Source organism: Psammomys obesus, unplaced genomic scaffold (assembly GCF_907164565.1).
Source record: "Psammomys obesus unplaced genomic scaffold, mPsaObe1.curated_primary_1811, whole genome shotgun sequence".
Classification (NCBI taxonomy): Eukaryota; Metazoa; Chordata; class Mammalia; order Rodentia; family Muridae; genus Psammomys; species Psammomys obesus.
This window is the reverse complement of record NW_026585644.1, coordinates 46306743-46318444: the sequence shown is the minus strand read 5'-3', so window position 1 is coordinate 46318444 and position 11702 is coordinate 46306743.

Here is an 11702-nt window from a genome sequence, read left to right as displayed (position 1 = left end):
GAATGGCTACTCCTGCTTGTTTCTTGGATCCATTTGCTTGGAAAGTCTTCTTCCAACCTTTTACCCTCAGGTAATGTCTATCTTTGTGACTTAGGTGTGTTTCTTGTATGCAACAGATTGCTGGGTTTTGTTTATGTATTCATTCTGTTAATCTGTGTCTTTTTACTGGAGAGTTGAGTCCATTGATGTTGAGATAGTTTCATGACCAGTGGCTGTTAGATCCTTTGATATTGATGTTGGCTGTGTTCATAAGGTTGTGTGCTTGGTTGCTTTTTGTTTTACTGTAGTAAGGTTAATTATTTCCTGTGTTTTCTTGACAGAAGCTAATTTTCTTGGGTTGTATTTTCCCTTCCAGTGTCTTCTGTAATGCTGGATTTGTGTGTAGGTATTGTTGAAATTTGTTTTTGTCATTGAATATCTTGTTTTCTCCATCTATGAGGACTGAGAGTTTTGCAGGTTATAGTAGCCTGGGCTGACATCTGTGTTCTCTTAGGGTCTGCATGATATCTGTCCAGGCTCTTCTGGCTTTCATAGTTTCTGTTGAAAAGTCAGGTGTGATTCTAATGGGTTTGTCATTATATGTTACTTGGCCTTTTTCCCTTGCAGCTTTAGTATTTTTTCTTTGTTCTGTATACTTACTGTTTTGATTATTATGTGGCGGGAGGATTTTCTTTTCTGGTCAGATTTGTTGGGTGTTCTGTAGGCCTCATGTATCTTTATTGGCTTCTCCTTTAACTTGGGGAAATTTTCTTCAATGATTTTGTTGAAAATATTTTCTGGGCCTTGGAGAAGGGAGTCTTCTTTTTCCTCTATTCCTATTATTCTCAAATTTTGTCTTTTCATATTGTCTTGGATTTCTTGGACGGTCTGTGTCAGGAATTTTTTGCATTTAACATTTTCTTTGACAGATACGTCGATTTCTTCCATCGTATCTTCTACACCTGAGATTCTTTCTTCCATTTCTTGTATTCTGTTGGTTATGCTTACCTCTGTAGTTCCTGTTTTCTTCCCTAAATTCTTCCTCTCCATTATTTCCTCCATTTGTGTTTTCTTTAATTTTTCTAGTTCTATCTTCAGGTCTTGAGTTGTTTTGTTTACTTCCTTCACCTGTCTGCTTGAATTTTCCTCTTTTTCTTTTAGTTCCTTCAACTCTGTCTCTTTTATTTCTTTCAGTGATTTAATTATTTCTTCTCTGAAGGCCACAAGCTGTTTGGCTGCATCTTCCCATATTTCTTCACTGATGGCCATAATCTGCTTGTCTTTATCTTCCTCCATTTCTTTACGGATAGCCATGATCTGTTTGGTTTTATCCTCCTCTAATTCTTTACGTATTTTATTTGTTTCCTCTATTATCCTCTTCATCAGCATAGATGTAAGGTCATCTTCTTGATTTTCTATTATGCTGCATTGTCCAGGGCTGTTCATTCCTGGATGGCTGGGTTCTGGAGATGCCATATTGCTCTGTCTTTTGTTGGTTGAGCTTTTACGCTGACCTCTACCCATTGGGCTGATTTAGGTGTTGGCTGTTAGTTTCTGTGCTTCCTGGAGTCCTGAAGTAGGGAGTATCCCCTTGGCCGGTAGATGGTTTTTCCTGAAGGAGTCCTTCTCTGCTTTTTGGTTATGGTCACTGTATGGCCAGTGTTTCTCAGGAGTTGCCATTGCTCACCTCAGGTTTATAGCCCTGAGTAGTAGCTGTGGTCTATGTTAGGCAGGGGGGGATCTCCTCTTACCCATAGAATTTCTCAAGACAGCTGCCCCACTGCTGGGTTTCTTGTTATAAATTTAGTGTGCTGCTGCTCACTAAATTTCCATGTACAGTCCTCTTGAAGAACCTGCTGATTCCCTAGCTATGGGGTTTTCTCCCAACAGGGAAACTCAGTCTGTTATCCTGGGGCACACAGTTCTGTCCGGGAAAGTGAGAGGTGCACTCAGCAAGTCTCTGGGCCAGAGGCTGATTGCTTCACTGTGGACCTGGAGAATGTGCACCTAGGTTGAGTTGGCGCCTGGGGGCACTGCTCTGGTTTGGAGGCTGGGTGCCTCACTCTGGACCAGAAGCTGTGTGTCCCTGTCTGGGATGGCGCCTGCAGGCACTGCTCTGGTCTAGACGCTGTGGGTGCAGCCCTCTTGAAGGACCAGGGATTCCCACAGTTTTGACAGTCTAGCTAGGAATAACTGGTTGATCCTTGTCACAGTATCTGAGGGCTGCTGTAATGGCTCTCTGGCTTTTGTAGGTCTGAGGATGCAGCTGTGTCTCCCAGTGCCCTAGGGGAACTCAATAATGGCGGCAGAGTACAGCGCTCCTGCCTGCATTAGGCAGGGCTCCGTGCAGACGGCTGGGTCCCGGCTCTGGGTCCGGGCTGGCTCTTGGGGCGCCCGCGGAACCTGAGTCTTTTCCAGGGGATGTCTTCCCTGCTCCGTGGGGTTATCTCTCGACTGGGAAGTCCAGTCTATGGTGTTGTGGGCCCACAGTTCAGTCTGGGACAGTGACCAGATCACGCTGGCGTGTAGCTCTGGGCTGGAGACCAAGCGCCTGGCGGAACCGGGATCTCTTCTGCGGTTTAGCCAGGTGAGTTAAAGCTGATTGAATCCCCCACCGTGGGGTATCCTCTCACCTGTGAAACACAATCACTTGTGTTTAATGGCCATGAGTTCTGATTGCTGGTCACTGTGCCAATCCTGCTGTGCTGCTCTTCAGAATGAGAGTCCTCCTGGCACTGCCATCTTGCCAATTACTTTTATTTTTATTAAAAACAATTTATTCACTTTGTATGCCCTCTGTACCTTCCTCCCTCCTCCCTTCCCAATCTTACCCTCCCTCTTCCCCACCCGTGTCCCTCAGTTGAGGAATGGATACACAAATTGTGATTCATCTACACAATGGAATATTACTCAGCAATAAAAAACAAGGAAATCATAAAATTTGGAGGTAAATGGTGGGAAATGGAAAAGATCATCTTGAGTGAGGTATCCCAGATGTAGGAAGACACAGAAGGCATATACTTACTCATAAGTGGATACTGGACATATAATATAGGATAAACATACTAAAATATGTACCCCTAAGGAAATTTTTATTTATTTATTTTTTACCCTACCCAACTTACTTTTTTTATTTGAATAAACAGTTTAATTTTCCACCTCCTACTTAGTTTCACAATAACTTCTTATCTGAAAGTTCATAGAATTACAGAAGGTAGAGGATTTGAGAGTTTAGTATTTCTATTTATTCCTCATATGTTTCAGATAGTAACTGAGATGCATATAGAGACTGAGGACTTTTTCCTTCTTCAGTAATGCTAGCAATTCCAAACATATGCTGCATGCTAGGCAAAATGTTCCTCCTCCCCTTCCATCTGACCCTAACTTATCAGGTACCTTCAGGACTGGCTGCAATGTCCTTTTCTGTGGCCTGGCAAGGCTGCTCCTCCCTTGGGGGGGGTCAACGAGCCAGCCACTGAATTCATTTTAGAGACAGTCCCTTTTCCCCTTACTAGGAAACCCACTTGGATACTGAGCTGCCATGGGCTCCTTCTATTCATCTAGTTTTCTTTTCTTTTGCCAACTTCCTAAAATCACTTGAGGTTGTAAAATACAAGCACCATTGCAGAAGTAATGAAAGACACACTGTCTTCACATCCCTTCCCTGCCCTTTGCAATTTCTGAAAAAGTTGGTACAAAATTGGAATGGTTTATTCTCTGACTGTTTGGCAGCAACTTATCTGTCACGCTATTTAAGTGTGGTGTTTAGTTTGTATAACAATTCTAATTATTTTTTTTCATGTTGTAAAGAGTTATTTTCAGATCATTGTGTTATGCCCCTGACTTCTTTTTAATCTTTCAGTCTCTATTGTAACTCTCAGTGTTTCTCGTCTCTCTTTATCTTTTTGCAAAGATGGATTTCAATTTAATACACTTAAAAAAACTAATTTTACACTTATTTTTTCCCCTATACTTTTATTATCTACTTGAACTAATTTTTCTTCTTATACACACCCACAGTCCCAGTGTTTATCAGGGTGAGGCAGGAGGGTTATAAGATAAAACCTCGGGGGGCGGAGCTAAGATGGCGACTAGCACACACAGTTTCCGAGCTGTGGAAGAGATAAAGTTCTGAGTTGATGAGTGGAAGAACTTCTGAAGCCAGGGAAACAACGGAGAGACTTTCTAAACAGCAGGGAACATCGCAGGAGGTGAAAACCTTGGGTCACCCAGGGACTTGTTTGGGGAAGGTGAGAAACGATCCTTTGATCTCTTGGCACTCCCCTCCCCCAGACCTCCCTCCTCCTCGGCACAGCGGACTAGCCTTTCTCAGACTCGCCTTTCTCAGTGCAGACCTAACTGCCTGGGGCCTGCAGCCACTGAGGCGGAGCCCCAAGCCCTTTATCGGCAAAGGCCAGCAGTACTGTGTCTTGGAGCCCCAGATTCGCGCGGCGGCTGCACCATCCTCCCAGGGCCCGAGTCTGCTAGATGCCATACTAGCTCCGCAGGAGCTCCATCACTGATGGTACGGCCCGCCCAATCCCACAGTGACAGAGAATACGCTATATACTCACCAAAACCAGACAGAAACACCATACAAGCTAGACACACCAGGTGCTGGGCCTCCGAAGCTTGGAGAGCACAGTGAAGAGACCCCAGGACTTCCCAGAAAGCATCTGGACTAGCAACCCAGTCTCCAGTTGCAGCGGGACTTTCTAACCTGGCGGCGGAGCAGCACTGAGCTGGCAGGGCACATCAGCCCTCCAGTTTAAGACTAACCAGGGCCAAACCAGAGAACAGAAAGGCTGGTTACCCTGATTCCCACTGACGTGACCACCCTGAAATCTCCAGCTGCAGCAAGACCTCATAACCTGGCAGTAACAACAGCACGGAACTGGCGGAGCACATCAAAGAAGCAGGGCCAAACCAGAGAGCAGAGAGCCCAGATACCGCGATCTCTGCCAAGTGACCTGCCTGTAAGTGAGTGAACCCTTGAGAATCTGCAGCTCCACTGATCCTGTATCCTTCTAAAACAGAAGCCAGGCATCGAACCCCCTCCCACCCATATACCCACTTTGGGAAACAGAGGGGCACTTGGAACATTGAAGTTCCTGCTCTGTGGGTCTAATTGAGGAGTTAAGGCATTTAATGCCAAAAATTGCGCTGCGATCATCACTAGCGCCTGCGACATATACATTGCAGAGCCCCTCCCACACACTCAAGGGTTCAACATTAGCCATCACTCTGTCCCTTGAGACACACGCCCATGCCCACTAACACACACACACACACACACACATATACACACGCACTCACGCTTGCATTTGCCTCTGTTTGTGCCTGCGTACTTTCCTCCCACAGGTACAGCTAGTCCTCAGCACACGCTAAGGACATGGGACCTCTCTCAACTTCCTGAAGAATTCTCCAGACTCGAGAGAGAGACAGTACCAGTCTGATCGGCAGAATCCAAAAACAAACAGGGAAGGTCTCAGATAAGCCAATGACCAGGGGTAGGCGAAAGAACACTTCCAACATAAATCAGGACATCATGACTTCACCAGCAAACCCCAAAATCGATGGATACTCCAATTCATCAGAAGCAAAGGAAAATGACCTTAAAGCCATGCTTGCTCAATTATTTGAGGCTCATAAGGAGGAAATGAACAAATCTTTCAAAGAGTTGGCCAGTCAATTGGAGATAAAGAAAGAAGAAATAGACAAAACCCTTAAAGAAACACAGGCAAACATAGCCAAACAAATAGAGGCACAAGTAGAGAAAAAATTAGTGGCATACAAAAAGGAAATGAACAAAGAAATAGAGTCCATTGTAGAGAGACAGGAATCCAAATTCAAACACATGGAAGAAATGGTGCAAGGCATGAAAATAGAATTAGAATCAATAAAGAAAACACAAAATGAGAAAACTCTTGAGCTGGAGAACTTGGAGAAAAGATCAGGAACCACAAAAGTAAGCATCACCAACAGAATACAAGAGATGGAAGAGAGAATCTCTGGAGCTGAAGACACACTTGCAGAAATTGATACTTCTCTCAAAGAAAAAGTAAAATCAGAAAAATTCCAATCACAAAATATCCAAGAAATCAAGGATGCTATGAAAAGACAAAATCTAAGAATAATAGGAATTGGTGAAAAAGAAGACTCCAGGCTCCAAGGTCCAGAAAATATTTTCAAGAAAATCATAGAAGAAAATTTTCCCAACTTAAAGAAAGAGATGTCCATAAATATACAAGAGGCCTACAGAACACCAAATAGACTAGACTAGAAAAGAAACACATCACGTCACATCATAGTCAAAACACTAAATCTACAGAACAAAGAAAAGATATTAAAAGCAGCAAGGGAAAAAGGCCAAGTAACATATGAAGGTAGACTTATCAGAATCACACCAGACTTCTCATCAGAAACTATGAAAGCCAGAAGGGCCTGGGCAAGCATCATGGAGACTCTAAGAGATCACAAATGTCAACCCAGACTACTATACCCTGCAAAGCTTTCAATCAACATAGATGGAGAAAACAAAATATTCCATGACAAAACTAAATTTATGCAATATCTACACAACAAACCAACCCTACAGAAGATACTAGAAGGAAAACTCCAATCCAACGAAAACGAATTCACCCAAGAAAACAGGGCATACAGATAATATCCCAACAAAAATGAAAAGAAAACAAGCAATGAAACAAGGTAAGATCATCGACTCCATTACAAAAGGAACTAACATGCATTGGTCAATATTATCTAGCAATATTAATGGACTTAACTCACCAATAAAAAGACAGAGGCTAACAGAATGGTTACGGAAACAAGACCCAACATTCTGTTGCATCCAAGAAACACACCTATGCAACAAAGATAAACACTACCTCAGAGTAAAGGGCTGGAAAAATGTTTTTCAAGCAAATGGTTCCAGAAAACAAGCTGGAGTAGCCATCCTAATATCTAATAAAATAGACTTTCATCCAAAGTTAATCAAAAAAGATAAGGAGGGCCACTATATTCTCATCAAAGGAAAAATCCAACAAGAGGACATCACAATTTTGAATATCTATGCCCCAAATACAAGAGCACCTACATTCGTAAATGAAACAATATTAAAGCTTAAATCATACATTGATCCTAATACCTTAATAGTGGGAGACTTCAACACCCCACTCTCATCAAGGGACAGATCAACCAGACAGACACCAAATAGGGAAATAAAAGCACTCACAGAATCCCTAAATCAAATGGACCTAATAGACGTCTACAGATCTTTTCACTCAAACTCAAAAGAGTACACCTTCTTTTCAGCACCACATGGAACCTTCTCCAAAATAGACCATATAGTTGGTCACAAAGCAAGCCTCAACAGATACAAAAGGATTGAAATAATCCCTTGTATACTATCTGACCACCATGGACTAAAGCTGGACATCAACAACAACAGAAACAACAAAAAGCCGACACGCACATGGAAACTGAACAACTTACTACTCAATGACAGCTGGGTCAAGGAAGAAATAAAGAAAGAAATTAAAGACTTTCTAGAATTCAATGAAAATGAAGGCACAACATACCCAAATTTATGGGACACATTGAAAGCAGTGCTCAGAGGAAAATTTATAGCACTAAGTGCCTACAAGAAGAAATCCGTAACATCACATACAAACAACTTAATGGCCCAACTGAAAAACCTAGAAAAAAAAGAAGCAGATACACCCAAGAGGAGCAGACGGCTGGAAATAATCAAAGTAAGGGCAGAAATCAATCAATTAGAAACAAATAAAATTATCCAAAGAATCAATGAAACAAAAAGCTGGTTCTTTGAGAAAATCAACAAGATAGACAAACCCTTAGCCAAACTAACTAAAAAGCAGAGAGAAACCATACAAATCAGCAAAATCAGAAAGGAAAATGGGGACATAACTACAGACACTGAGGAAATCCAAACGATTATTAGGTCATACTACAAAAGCCTATATGGCACAAAATTTGAAAATCTAAATGAAATGGATAACTTTCTTGACAGATTCCATCTACCAAAATTAAGTCAAGATCAGGTAGAAAGACTGAATAGCCCTATATCTCCCAAGGAAATTGAAGCAGTCATTAACAGTCTCCCCTCCAAAAAAAGCCCTGGACCAGATGGCTTCAGCGCAGAATTCTACAAGACCTTCAAAAAAGTACTAACACCAATTCTCCTCAAACTATTCCACAAAATAGAAATAGAAGGAACACTACCAAACTCATTCTATGAAGCCATAGTCACTTTGATACCTAAACCACACAAAGATCCAACAAAAAAAGAGAACTTCAGACCTATCTCTCTTATGAACATTGATGCAAAAATACTCAATAAAATACTTGCAAACCGAATCCAAGAACACATCAAAGATATCATCCACCATGACCAAGTAGGCTTCATCCCAGGAATGGAAGGGTGGTTCAACATACGGAAATCCATCAATGTAATCCACCACATAAACAAACTGAAGGAGAAAAACCACATGATCATCTTCTTAGATGCTGAAAAAGCATTTGACAAAGTCCAACACCCATTTATGTTTAAAGTCTTGGAGAGATCAGGGATACAAGGCACATACCTAAAGATAGTAAAGGCAATATACAGCAAGCCTATAGCCAACATCAAACTCAATGGAGAGAAACTTAAATCAATCCCACTGAAATCAGGGACAAGACAAGGCTGCCCACTCCATATCTCTTTAACATTGTACTTGAAGTCCTAGCCAGAGCAATAAGACAACTAAAGGAGATCAAGGGGATACAAATCGGAAAGGAAGAGGTCAAAGTGTCACTATTTGCAGATGATATGATAGTATACATGAGCGACCCCAAAGATTCAACCAGAGAACTTCTTCAGCTGATTAACACCTTCAGCAAAGTGGCAGGATACAAAATCAACTCAAAAAAATCAGAAGCCCTCTTGTATACCAAAGACAAAAAGGCTGAGAAAGAAATTAGGGAAACAACACCCTTCACAATAGCCACTAATAACATAAAGTACCTTGGTGTGACTCTAACCAAGCAAGTGAAAGACCTGTTTGAGAAAAACTTCAAGTCTTTGAAGAAAGAAATTGAAGAAGATCTCAGAAGATGGAAAGATCTCCCGTGCTCATGGATTGGTAGGATTAACATTGTGAAAATGCCCATCCTGCCAAAAGCAATCTACAGATTCAATGCAATTCCCATCAAAATACCAACTCAATTCTTTACAGACCTTGAAAAAAAGATTCTCAGCTTCATGTGGAGAAACAAAACACCCAGAATCTCCAAAACGATCCTGTACAACAACAGATCATCTGGAGGTATCGCCATTCCCGATCTCAAGCTGTACTACAGGGCAACAGTAATAAAAACTCCATGGTATTGGCATAGAAACAGAAAGGAGGATCAATGGAATCGCATAGAAGACCCAGAAATAAACCCACACACCTATGAATACTCAATATTTGACAAAGAAGCCAAATCCACTCAATGGAAAAAAGACAGCATCTTCAACAAATGGTGCTGGACCAACTGGATGTCTACTTGCAGAAAAATGAAAATAGATCCATATTTATCACCCTGCACAAAACTAAAGTCCAAGTGGATCAAGGACCTCAACATAAAACCAGATACTCTAAATCAGTTGGAAAAAAAAGTGGGAAACAGCCTAGAACTCATTGGCACAGGAGACAACTTCCTGAACAGAACACCAACAGCACAGGCTCTAAGAGCAACAATCAATAAATGGGACCTCATGAAACTGAAAAGCTTCTGTAAAGCAAAAGACACTGTCATCAAAACAAATAGACAGCCTACAGATTGGGAAAGAATCTTCACCAACCCTTTATCTGACAGAGGGCTAATATCCAGTATATATAAAGAACTAAAGAAGCAGAAAAGCAGCAAACCAAGTAATCCACTTAAAAAATGGGGAACAGAGCTAAACAGAGAATTCTCGAAAGAGGAACATCGAATGGCAGAGAAACACTTAAAGAAATGCTCAACCTCATTAGCCATTAGGGAAATGCAAATCAAAACGACCCTGAGATTTCACCTTACTCCCATCAGAATGGCCAAGATGAAAAACTCAAGTGATAGCACATGCTGGAGAGGTTGTGGAGAAAGGGGAACCCTCCTCCATTGCTGGTGGGAATGTAAACTGGTTCAACCACTTTGGAAGTCAATCTGGCGCTTTCTCAGACAACTAGGAGTAGTGCTACCTCAAGACCCAGCTATACCACTCCTAGGTATATACCCAAAATTTGCTCAAGTACACAACAAGGACATTTGTTCAACCATGTTCGTAGCAGCTTTATTTGTAATAGCCAGAACTTGGAAACAACCCAGATGTCCATCAACGGAGGAATGGATACAGAAATTGTGGTATTTTTACACAATGGAATACTACTCAGCAATCAAAAAGGAGGAAATCATGAAATTTGCAGGCAAGTGGTGGGATCTAGAAAAGATCATTCTGAGTGAAGTATCCCAGAAGGAGAAAGACAAACTTGGTATATACTCGCTTATATAGACCTACAAGATATGATAAACATAATGAAATCTACACACCTAAAGAAGATAATCAAGAAAGTGGACACAGGCGAAGGTGATTAATCCTCATTTAGAAAGACAAATGGGATGTGCATTGAACTTATGACAGGAGTCTACCACAAAAGGCATCTGAAAGACTCTACCTAGCAGTGTTTCAAAGCAGACACTAAGACTCATAACCAAACCCTCGGCAGAGTGCAGGGAATCATATGAAAGAAGGGAAGTTAGTATGATATGGAAAGGATAGGAGCTGTACAAGGACCAAATATATCCGGGCACAGGGTCTTTTCTGAGACTGACACTCAACCAAGGACCATCTATGGATATAACCTAGAACTTCTGCTCGGATGTGGCCCATGGTAGCTCAGTAACCAAGCAGTTTTCCAAAGTAAGGGGAACACGGACTATTTCTAACAGGATCTCAAGGGCAGGCTGTTTGATCCCCCCCCACCCAGGGGAGGAGCAGTACTGTTAGGCTACAGAGGAGGACTTTGCAGCCAGCCCTAAAGATACCTGATAAAACAGGGTCAAATGAAAGGGGAGGAGGTCCTCCCCTATCAGTGGACTTGGAAAGGGGCAGGGAGGAGACCAGGGAGGGAGTGTGGGGTTGGGGAGGGAATGAGGGAGCGGGATACAGCTGGGACACAGAGTTAACAAAATGTAACTAAAAAGAAAAAAAAAAAGATAAAACCTCTAGGTACAGAACAAGATAATTCTGAAAGCATAAATTCTTGTAGTTATTATTCTAATTTTTTTTGTTTTCATTGATTTTTTTATATTGCATTTATTTTATTTCATCATCTTATATTGAATATAGAGATGATAAAATTGTACATATAACATAATAAATATATATAACATATGTATTAGTTATATATATATATATATATATATATATATATATATGTACAATTTCTTTGTGATGTGTTCTCCTTCCTCCTTACCTTCATTCTTCTTTTTCTTCTTCCTCATATTAGTGATTAAACCCAGAGCCTAATGTTTGCTACTTGAGCACTCAACACTGATCTACACTCCCGGCTTTAAAACTTTTTTGATCTTTTATTCATTCCAAGTGTTCAACACAGTTTATTTTTGTCTGCCTACTATGTACTAGGGTCTTTTCTAGTACTCTAGCACATTGCAGTGAGAATCAATACACAACA